This window comes from Rattus norvegicus, chromosome 4 (genome assembly GCF_021556685.1).
Source record: "Rattus norvegicus strain SHRSP/BbbUtx chromosome 4, alternate assembly SHRSP_T2T, whole genome shotgun sequence".
Taxonomy (NCBI): Eukaryota; Metazoa; Chordata; class Mammalia; order Rodentia; family Muridae; genus Rattus; species Rattus norvegicus.
The window spans coordinates 80,618,564-80,630,248 of NC_141537.1; the positions used below are offsets into that span (position 1 = coordinate 80,618,564).

General features: G+C 46.1%; 1 non-coding gene and 1 pseudogene across 1 annotated transcript; both read right to left on the reverse strand.

Annotated features, from left to right (window-relative positions):
- Positions 1–697: 697 nt before the first annotated feature.
- Positions 698–828, reverse strand: LOC120102676 (small nucleolar RNA SNORA17). Its single transcript, XR_015687370.1, has one exon. It is a non-coding gene; the product is annotated as a small nucleolar RNA SNORA17 (small nucleolar RNA).
- Positions 829–10,818: 9,990 nt separating this feature from the next.
- On the reverse strand, positions 10,819–11,296 carry Rpl27al5 (ribosomal protein L27A like 5; annotated as a pseudogene).
- Positions 11,297–11,685: the final 389 nt, after the last annotated feature.

The window sequence follows — 11,685 nt, forward strand, 5'->3', positions numbered from 1 at the left end:
CTAACCCTCAACTCCTTCAAGCTCTCATGCTCTTAGGGCCAGCTCTCCCACAATGCCCAGGTTAAAGGTGGAGCTAGTTCTGCTCAGCCTTCCAACATCGACATGTCCCCCTTTGGTTGTGACAGATCCTTCCTATTGCAGGGCCTCAGACCCAGATGTGGCCCCCAGTGTCAGCACAGGACCCCACCATGGTCCCAGGTAGCATCACTGGCTACTCCCATCAGGCTGTTTCTCGCTACCTTCGAGTCTCCAGCTCTGCCTCCCTCCATTGTGCCCACATACCTCTGTCTCTTTCTCTCCCATTTCTCACATGTACTTGCTCCACTTAGTGGCACCTAGGGTCTCTGAGTGTCTGGGGTCGTTTTAGGTGATCTCAAGGGTGCTATGTTCTGCTCAGGCATTTTAGTGCCTGGCAAGGGTCATCTCCAGCATGGTCTACCTCCCCCAGGGGTGGGGTGGGGCGCAAGACTGATGTTCATCTCAGGCTAGCTCCCTGTCAGGCCCACCCATGTCAGTCTGATGGTCATCTCAGGCTCACTCCTCCACCGTCCCACCCAAATGGCTTTTTGTCTTGGGGTCACTCCTGCCTGGTGCCCGTGATCCCAGGCAGGGTTCTAGTCTGTGACTTGCTTCCTATCCTGGAAGTCTGTCTAGGCCTGGTGCCAGACTGGTGGTTGTCTCAGGCTATTTTTTAGGGAATGTTAGGTTACCCATCATTCAGATATTCATGGGCCAACACACTGAGCATAGACACAGCTTCCCTCCCCTCTGCCACCCCTTGATGCACATGAAACATGGCAGCCGCACCCACAGTACCTATGGGGCAGGCTTTTGTTGTTTTGAGATGGGGCTTTATGTGCCTCTCTGCTTGGCTGGCCTGGAACTATGTAGCCCATGCGGGCCAGAGATTTGAGGCAGTCTCGACTGGAGTCTTAGTCAGGGTTTTTATTCCTGCACAAACGTCATGACCAAAAAGCAAGTTGGGGAGGAAAGGGTTTATTCAGCTTACACTTCCACATTGCTGTTCATCAGCAAAGGCAGTCAGGACTGGAACTCAAGCAGGTCAGGAAGCAGGAGATGATACAGAAGCCATGGAGGGATGTTACTCACTGGCTTGCTTCCCCTGGCTTGCTCAGCTTGCTCTCTTATAGAACTCAGGACCACCAGCCCAGGGATGGCACCACCCACAATGGGCTGGGCCCTCCAACGCTTGATCACCAGTTGAGAAAATGCCTTACAGCTGGGTCTCATGGAGGCATTTCCACAACTGAGGCTCCTTTTCTGTGATAACTCCAGCTTGTGTCAAGTTGACACACAGAACCAGCCAGTGCAGCAGGAGACGTGGCTTAGTAGGTTAGGAGCACCAGCTGTGAGTCTAGAGGACCAGGTTTCAATCCCCAGCACCTACATGGCAGCTCACAACTGTAACTCCAGTTCCTGAGGACCCGAGACCCTCATACAGGCAAAACACTAATGCACATGGAATAAAAAGTAAAAATTAAAAAATACTTTGACGCAGTCTGCCACAGCTTTCTTAGTGGCAGGGATTACAGGCCTGCCTCCTCATTCCCTGCTTTAACTCTGTCTCCCACTCTGTCTCCCACTCTGTCTCCCACTCTGTCTCCCACTCTGTCTCGTGTCTCATACTTCCTTGTTTATCACTGAACTTGTGAAGATGCAGAAGGTGCCCTTGAGCTTCAAGCCTCCAGCACTCACAGCCACCCTGGTTTTATGTGCTGCTGTCTGTCACATCCGAGTTCTCGTGCACACTGGGTTAGCATTCTGCAAACTGAGCTGCACTTCAGCCCATAACGACCCCTTTGCTCTTTGCTCTTGACAGTTCTTCACTGGGTAACTAATTTGCCCACTATCCTTTGAAAACGCTATGGCTTATTAAGAACGTGCTTAAAAATGACCTCACCACAGTGAATTGAATTCACTCCCACAGTTAGCAGCAAAGAATGGGATCCGGGCATCGCCTTTGGCCCCTGCACGGAGTCAGGACTTTTGAACTGGCAGGGAGACCCTAAGGTAATCCGCTAGGAGGAGGAGGAGGCTTCCTGATAAAACACAGTGGGATAGTCTTTAGGTCTAAAGAGCCAGTCTTGTACTCCAAGAAGAACTCTCCTTGCTGGGACACACCACAGCCCGTCCCTGAACCTTCTTGGGTCCCTCTGTCTGCCACTGTCATCCCATGGGTTATCTTCTGTCCTAAGGAGAGCAAACAAGGCACTGAAACTAGTATGTTTGTTATCAGGCACAGAAGGCGGGGCAATAACGACATTGAAGCAAAGGATTAGCCTATGCCCTTGGGTTCTGCTGGCCAAAGAGCTCAAAGAACATGTCCGGGGACAAAACCGCCCAGTGCTGGAATACTCTGCCTAGCATTCCCCAGAAGCTCCCCCAAACGCCGTCCGTTTGGAAAGACAGAGTGCTTTTTTTACTGACAAGGAGAGTCCCCCCAAACTTCCCAGCCTAGGCCTGAATAAAAATCCTTCCTCCAGTCCTAATCTTTTCATCCGTTACGGAGAGGCAGTGGGGAGCAGAACCTTCGTGGTCCAGCACCAGAGCCCCTTTCAGGTTCCTTCCCATTTTCCAAGGTGATGCTGAGGAGAGAGCGCCTGTCCTTTGTGACTTTCAAAAACCAAATATCTGATTAGAGGCCTGGCGAGTAGGGCTCTGCTGCCATTGCTGGCAGTCCCTGTGTCTCCCTTTCCTTGTGTGACGGGTTAGCTCCTTAGAATCGCTCACCAGTGCTTAGTTTGGGATGTGGAGATGGGTGCTGCCTCCGGGTGACAGCGGACCTTCTATTAAGAGGGAATGTCCTCCTTGACCTCTGCTAAACTGCAGCCCAGTGACAATCCTTGGTCACCTCTCAGGTAGCTGGTTCTGGATGGGTCCTGTGAGGTCCCTTTAATATGTAAAACTGATGACATCTGGTGGGAGGTGACAGCTTACCCTCAAGTGCATGGAAATGGCTGACCACAGCCCTCACACCGCAGTCACTGATGTCACAATCTCGTGTGTCTATGCCCCTGTCCAACAGCGGCCATTAATTTTTGAGGCATTGAGAACATAGATCATGCAGAAAACAAAAGCAGTTTTCTCTCTTCCTTCGTTTGCTTTTGCTTTTTGGTTTCATGAGACAGGGCCTCCTGGAGCACAGGCTGGCCTCTCCATCACTGTGTAGCCAAGGATGACTTGAGCCAAAGATGATCCTCCTGTCTCCACTTTCATAAGTTTCATAACTACTGTGGGCTCATCTTTATGCGACTCTCCCGACTTTCACTTTGTCTTGTGTCTGTAAGCTGACCCTGGAGGACTCTCTTCAGACTGGGCACAGCTAAGTTGATCGTGTCTAGATGTGTGGTGTGTGTGTCTGTGTCCCGCCAACTCCCTCTGCAAACTTCAACCCCAATTCAACAATAGTAAGGCTTAGTGACTCACAAGCACTAGAGACTTGCTACAGAGCAGAACAAGTGGCCTTTCACAAAGGGCTTGATAGACTGGTTTCATGATTCTCTTGACCATCTTGGAATACACATGTAGTACCGGTTAGAGCTAGAAAGCAGCCCTATTACACAATCGATCTGTTGGTATCTTGCTCTTGCCTTGCCAACATCCAGATACACAAGCAATCAATTTTTGTTGTTTATAAGGACAGAACGAAGGGTTTTTTTTTTTCTTTTCTTTTTCTTTTTTTTTTCTTTTTTTTTTTTTGAGAGCAGAAGGGGCCTAAGGTACCAGGATATGGCTCCATCTCCCACATCCGTTGTTTATAGGATCCTGGCTGACAGATGTTTTCTTGATCATTTGGAACGTATCAGTCTACTGTCTCTGGATCCTGGGCTTTGGTGAGAAGTCTCAGGTCTAACGGGGAACACAGAAATGTGCCATCTTCCTCTCAGCACCACAGATGTTAGTCTCATGCCCTGGGGTGCCCTGGAAAACACTATTTCATCATAACTACTACTGCGGTCAGGAGCTACCATCCTTTAGCACCCATAATCTGAGTTTAAGAAAAATTAATTGACCACTTTGAGTGTAGACATGAGTTACTACAAAGTTATCATAAAGGCTAGGGCCCAAGTGAAAAGCAAAACAGTTTCCATCTACTAGCTGGAGAATCCTGCTGGCCCTATCATTCCGCCCCTACCAAGGCCATGCTGGACCTGGCACATTATGGACAGCCACTCTTTGCTTCCTAGCTGTGGACATCATGTGACTAGCTATTTCCTGCTTTCCCTCCCATGTCTTCCTTGTCTTCATGCACTGTATGCCCTGTCTTGGTTAACTAAAGTAACCCTCCCCTTAAGCTGCTCTTGTAGGAAATTTTGTTACAGAAATAAGACACTCTTCTTCTGTGAAACAGAGTAACATCTGATTGTATGTGCACCATGTTTTACTTAACATACAATTTACAACATTCAATTTACTGTTGAGCAATATTTTAAAACATTTAGAAAAATTCTCATCACGTGCTATGAATGACACTTGGAAATTGTTATTGTTACAAAGAAAAATTTTTAAAAATATACCAACACATTTTCCCTTTCTTTTCTGTATTTATTTGCATTTCTTGTTAACATGGTTAGCTGATTTAAAATCATTTTAAGGACTCATACTTTCAGCCTTTTTCCTCCATATTCTTAACCAAATGTTTTACAAAGGAAGGAAGGAAGGGAGGGAGGGAAAAAGGAGGGAAGGAAGGAAGGAATGAATGAAGGAAGGAGGGAAGGAAGGAAGGAAGGAAAGAAGGAAGGAAGGAAGGAAGGATGGACGAACTGGGTGGTGCACAGTTGTAATCCAAGCACTGGAGGAGGGGAGGGGAGGTTGGATGATCCAGTTCAAGACCATCCTCAGCTATATCCGAAGTTCATGGCCAGCCTGGGAAACATAAGATGTTACTTTCAAAAAGAAAGAAAGAAAAGAAAGGAGTATTAATACTGCCTGAGCTATGTTTTATGATATTCTTTTAATTACACAAACTTAAAAAAAATTAAAGAAGCAGAAATGTGAATGTCTACAACTCCATCACCTGGGGACCACACTGTCACCTTGGTCAACCTTGCTTCTTGTCTTCTCCCATGTAACCCTGGTTTTGCCCCTAGATTATTCCACTACGAGTCCCAGACACATGTCACTTCATCTGTAGCCATTTCACTGCAACACCTAAGGCAATCAAATATCCTTAATACCATCAAGCACTCAGTCCCTGCTTCAGTCTCCCTAATTGCCTTATACATTTTTAAGCTTGTTTGAGTTAAGACGCAGACCAAGTCAATACATTACAATTGCTCGATGCATTTCTGAGTCTTCCGACTGTGACCTGCCTGCATTTTGTTTTTGCTCACAGTGTTTTAAAGAAGTGGGCATTGGTCTGGAGCAGCTTTCCATAGTCTGGGTTTTGCTCATCACACCCTTTAGAGTGACTTCTTGTGTTCCTCTGAACCCTGGACTCTCTGTAAACTCCAGGGTGCATCTGGAGGCTCTGTCCTAGACTATAGCTAGAAGCCAATATTTTAAAATATTGCAAATACCTCGATTGGCATTTATTGAGACTTGTGTTGGGTTTCTAAGAACTCATATCTGTTTTTTTTTAAGCCACTAAGTTGTGATAATTTGCTATAGCAGCAACAAAAAAGGGACAGTTAGTGTCATGCTGATTCTTTCAAGTTGGTTTGCAGTTTGACATCCTGCTTCCACTGTGATAGGTCTATCCACTAGAACACGAGTAGGTTTCCCTGCTGGAACACGTTCTCTTGGATGTAGTCAGAAGTTTCTCTGATTAAAACTTCTGGTCCTTGTCATTTTTGTCTCCGCAGCATCTAACACTAGGATTGCCGCCTTCCCTGTACAGTGGTGTGGCATCTGATACTGCTGTCCTTCTTGAGACGTTCTAGGCCCCTTAGGCTGTCCCTCATACCTTCTCTCTCTACACTGACCTCATCTGATGGTTAACACTCATTGCCAATTTGCCATGATCTTGAGCCATGGAAGAGACAAAATCCTGGGTGAGTCTGTGTACCTGTGAGGGTGGAGGAAGCCAAGGAGGGAAGACTCACCCTAGACTCTGTGTGTGTGTGTGTGTGTGTGTGTGTGTGTGTGTGTGTGTGTGTGTGTGTGTGTGTGATTCTCCCAGGGCTTGGGGAAAGCAAGGTGAGTACCCCATCTATCTCTGCTTCCTGACTGCCCAAACCCCACCCCCGTGAGAAGCTGAGGAATGTACTGTGCCCTCAAACTGTGGGTCAAGATAAACCCTGCCTTCCTTAAGATGCTTTGGTCAGAGGTTCTGTCAAAGCATCTAGAAGAGTACAAATAGCCTATTCTTAGTGAGTCCAGCCATGTCAAAGTCCGCCATGCCAGTGGGTCCTAACCCAGGATCCTCATCTCTGATCTTCCTACGTAACAAAACAGGCCCACCTATCCCTCATTGCCTGTTGCCAGACAAAACCCTAATTTCCACTATTCCCCAACTCTCCCCCTTTCCTTTTAATGGCTCCTCCAGACACTGAGGTAAAATCTGAATGGTATTTAACAGTCCCCCGTCTAATAAACTTCCTAAAGGACTATAACCACCACCGTGTGTTCATTTATCCGATTTCCTTCTTTGTTGTACCACAGAAAAATGGAATTTTTAGTTAGATTTCTTTCCCCCTTCAATGCTCCTTGGCACTGACACAGACGGCCCCGCCCACGTGAGAAGCTGAGGAGTTATGGGAGTTTGCTTTGTGAGTATTAGAGCCAGCTGGGGAATGAAAAGGGCTAGAAATGTCCAGCTCAGACAGTGTGTGTCCTGTAGAATTATAGCATCTGAAGTCTTCAACAAAACCCCTTCTTCTGGGAGCTATTGTGCAGTTCCACCAATGCTTTTGGAACTTTTCTTTCAGTTCCTTATACCTGACAAAACTTCTGCTTTTTTTTGTTTTTAGATATATAATTTCTCATTCTATGGATGGGCAAATCTTTGAGTCCCATAAAATTAACTGAGGTGATAATTACTAGACAAGGGATGGATATTACAGTGAGGCAATCTGTCAGTTTAGTGCTTGAAACTTTTACGAAATGTGTCTTCACCTGTTTGGTTGTGTTTTCCTGTAATTTTTTAAAGAGATTTCTGTGTTTCCTCTTTAAGGGCTTCTACTCGTTTACCTGTGTTCTCCTGTATTTCTTTAAGCGAGTTATTTATGTCTTTCTTAAAGTCCTCTGTCATCATCATGAGATGTGATTTTAAATCAGAACCTTGCTTTTACGGTGTGTTGGGGGGTCTCCAGGACTTGTTATGGTGGGAGAACTGGGTTCTGATGATGTCAGGTGGCCTTGGTTTCTGTTGCTTACGTTCTTGCCCTTGCCTCTCGCCATCTGCTTATCTCTGGTGTTAGTTGGTCTTGCTGTCTCTGACTGGAGCCTGTCTCTCCTGTGAGGCTGTGATCTTAGGAGAGAGAGCACTCCTGGGAGACCAGCTCTGTCTGGGCGGGATTTGGGACAGCCTTAACTCTGGGGCACAGACAGAGACTGGAGGATCCTATCCCCAGCTGTTCCTCACAGTTCCTGTGACCCGGCCTCCTCCACACACCCTGCTCTTGTCTGATTCCTCCTGGGCTGGTTTTCCCATTCTCCATCAGCAGCTTCAGTACCCCAGACTTTGTAGTCCTGGGGTCTTCAGCAAAAGGAGTGAAAACTGGAGGGTAGTCTCTCGACGGGGTTTTCTAAGAAACTTCTGAATTCTATTATCTTTACAAATATAAGATGAGAAATAATTTTTCAATATCTTTTTTAATCTTTTTATAAAATGAAAAGAAACACCTATGACTGATTAAGGATAGTGGTTATGGCTGAGTGGTCTGTGGGGTTGTGTGTTTTTTTGGCTTTTTCTTTTTTTTTTTTTTTCTCTCTTTTTTTAACCTTACGTTTTGGGTTGAAACATTTTCAGATGTTGGGGGACATCCTCATTAAAGGGTCCTTGTGCTTGCCTTCTGGGATGGTGGTCCCCAGCAGGAGGATCACTGCATCCGTGCACCCTTCGACCCCAGCCTTCGCTCTTGGGCTGCTGTACAGACTTCCCTTTACTTTGCTAATTCCAATATTTAAATTTGTTTTACTTGAATGGGTGATGTTTAGGAGAGAGAATTTAAAAAAAAAAAAGCCCTGGGGTTGGGGATTTAGCTCAGTGGTAGAGCGCTTGCCTAGCAAGTACAAGGCCCTAGGTTCGGTCCCCAGCTCCAAAAAAAAAAAAAAAGCCCTTAAATTTTTGTTTCAACTCCTTCTGCAATAAAAACAACAAATGAAGTGACAGATGTTAAAAAAGAAGAAAGGAAGGAAGGAAGGAAAGAGAGAGAGAGAGAGAGAGAGAGAGAGAGAGAGAGAGAGAGAGAGAGAGAGAGAGAGAGAGAGAGAGAGAGAGAGAGAGAAAGAGAGAAAGAAAGAGAGAAAGAAAGAGAGAAAGAAGGAAAGCAAGACCTTTTTAAGTAATGTGTCTAGCGTGTTCCTAGGCAACCAGGGAATCATGTGAGCCTAGCGCCCTCTTGTGGTCACTATGCGGCCAAGCACAGTGGCTTTCTATGATTTCCAAGGGATCTTTGTTTTGTTTTGAGATTTCAATTTTTCATTTCATTGGTTTTTAAAATTCAGTTATTTTCTAAAGACCGTCGTAGAGCATTAAGTCAAACACGTCTGTCTGTCTGTCTTCACCCCGTGTGACCCCAGAGAATCAAGCACTGCTTCTGTTACCGGAAGGGTGGGGATTTGGTTCCAAAGGTTGTCACACTCAGAATCACGAGTTCAGATATCCAGCTTCTGGGTGACCAAACCCACAAAATTCTAACTCTTTTTTAATTTGACTCCACCTCTCCAACACTTGGCCTTTCTTTGTTTATTCCTTCTGGAGTTCCCAGGTCTTTATCTGGCTCTCTAATGCATTATGATAATGATTTAAGTTTAAATATACTTTTTAAATATCCAAGGAGTATTTTCATGTTATACATCAGAAATACATCGTGGAGGGGCCTACAGAGGTGCTTTGGTGGTTCCGTAGAGGTCTGTGTCAGCACCCATGTTGGCCAGCTCACAACAACCTGTAACTCCAGCTCTAGAGGATCGAATGCCTCTGGTCTCCTCAGATGCCTGCCAGCGTGTATAACCCTATGCTCCCATGCAACTCACACACACACACACAATATAAAAAATACATCTTTAAAAATATGCTGTGTGAGAAGACCTACAGAATCAACCTGGGACCATGGGGGCTCACAGAGGCTGGGCTACCAATCAGGGAGCACACAGCTGGACCTAGACACCCCCACCACCTATGCATTTGTAGCCAATGTGCAGCTTAGTCTTCATGTGGGCCCCGTAACAAGTGGAGTGGGGACTGTCTTAATCTCTGTTCCCTGCCTTTGGATCCCTTTCCCCTAGATGGACTGCCTGGTTGGGCCTCACTGGGAGAGGATGTGCCTAGTCCTTCTGGGGACTAGATGTCTCAGAGTAGAGTGGTACCCAAGGGGAGCTCCTTTCTCTGAGGAGAGGTCCTCTCCCTTTTTCTGGGGGGGGGATTTGTAAGGGACTGAGGAGGGGGGCTGTAATTGGGATGTAAAGTGAATAAAAAGTAAATTATTAGAAAGAATAAGTTGTGGGTATCAATGGCTTATGGAACCAGAGAGAGCCCAGTCAGTCACTTGCCCTAGACAAAGTAGAGGCTGCAGTGAACAAGAGGTAGGCACAGTTTTTACTCTTATCTGTTCCCCAAATGTTATGTGTCCTCCACGAACCTGGGAATGACTCACTGTAGGTCCAAAGATCACAGACAACAGCATCAGCCTTAAGCCTCCATTTCCTATGCTGCAAACCTGGCCAACTTCTTTACTTTCACAAGCTTTGATTTGCAACCTGTAAAAGAATACTAATACCTAACTAACAGGGCTGTTAGGAGGACTAAATGAGACAATCTGTGTAAAGCATTCAGTGTACAGTGTTTGTTTAGAATCCATTTTGGCACATGCAGCCAAATCAGGGTGACAGGAGTCATTCGTTTACATAAAGGTGTGGCCATGGAAGACTCTAGGACGAAGGAGAACACATTCCGGTGAGCCATCATTTAAAACCAAACTTCCACAGTTCTAAACACCTTTGGGAAACACAGGGAGGATTTTCAGTCAAAGGCAGGGAATCAACCGTGAGGAAAGAGAGAGTCACAACTTCCATAGTCTCACAATGGCTATGACCGCTGACAAGAAAACAAAAGGACATTTATACCTTCGCTCAATGTTAAATCCCGAATAAATATCCAGGATTCTATGTCATACACAGTCATGCAAAACCACACACAGTCATACAAGATCATACACAGTCGTACAACTCTTCCCATTCTCCCTTCAGATAGCATGAATCCCCACGTAGCTGGAACTTCCAGAAAAGGTTTGCTCGATTCATCATGTCGTTCAAAGGCCTGGAAACCCCACGGGATGCTGCTTAGGAGAGAGTACCCGAGAGCCCTAGCTGAGGGAAACGGGCCCTGGGCTGGTTTTGAGGAAGAGGTAGCCATCAATCAGAACAGATATAAGGACCTTGTTACCTAGGAAGCAATTTGGTTCAAAACCCTCTTCCTGTCAGGGAGAGATAACAAGATCAGAAGGATTCCATCCCTTTGAATGGGAGAGAAGTCTGCTAGTCAACAGCAGGTGAAGAGAAGACCAAAAAATAAAATAAAATAATAAAACACTCAAGGAGGAATCGGGCTAGTGGCAGCCTAAGACATTAAAGGCCCAACAATTTGTTCACACTTTATTTTTTTTTCACATGGAAAATGTTTGCATTTCATTAACCTCTGAAGTGGCTTTAAGCCATCAGAACACAGGCGCCTCCAACACCCTTCATCTTCTCCTCAGCTCTTCTGCTGAAGAATTTGGCTTTCACGATGACAGGTTGCTTAGGGAGCTTCCCCTTCCCCAGAACTCTGCAGTAGCCTGATCGAACAACATCAATGATGGGAGCAGCTCCAGTCTTGTTTTTTGCTGCATTGACCCGTGTCTGCTTGCTGACCAACGTCCATAATTTATCCAGGTTGACAGTTGGGCAGAAGCTCTGGTTCCTCTTCAAGTGGTAATGCCTCATGCCAACTTTGCCGAAGTAACCTGGATGGTATTTGTCAGAGTTGATCCTGTGGTGATGCTCGCCTCCAGCATTCCCGCGGCCTCCTGGGTGCTTGCGGTGCTTACCGATGCGACAGTGGCCGTGGCTCACGTGGCCCCAGAGTTTCCGGGTCTTCCTCAGTCTGGATGGCATGGCGGTGGCAGAAAAGAAAGAGCTTGTTCACACTTTAATCTGTCCCCTAAAACTTCCTTAAATTGTGAATAGTGCTGTTCTTGGCAAACCTCCATTTCTTGAGGGAATCTAAGGTCACTGCTTCACGTAACTCATTAAGATGAATTAACTAGCATGGGGAATAAAAAATAAAGAAAACATCTCCACAACCACAGAGCTAAACTGAAGTGGAAGTTTCTGGTTTCTTTGGAATCTCAGTTGGGTCATGTGATGTTTTCCTGGAAGCTGTCTTCTGAGAGGGTGCTTTGCTGAAACTGACACCGGAGAGGACGTTTCGTTTCGCTGAAGCAGATGTGTAGGAGGCCGCGTGATGTTTGGAAAGAGTATAAATGGAACCCCACAGAGAGTGAGAGGACGCTCCTGCAT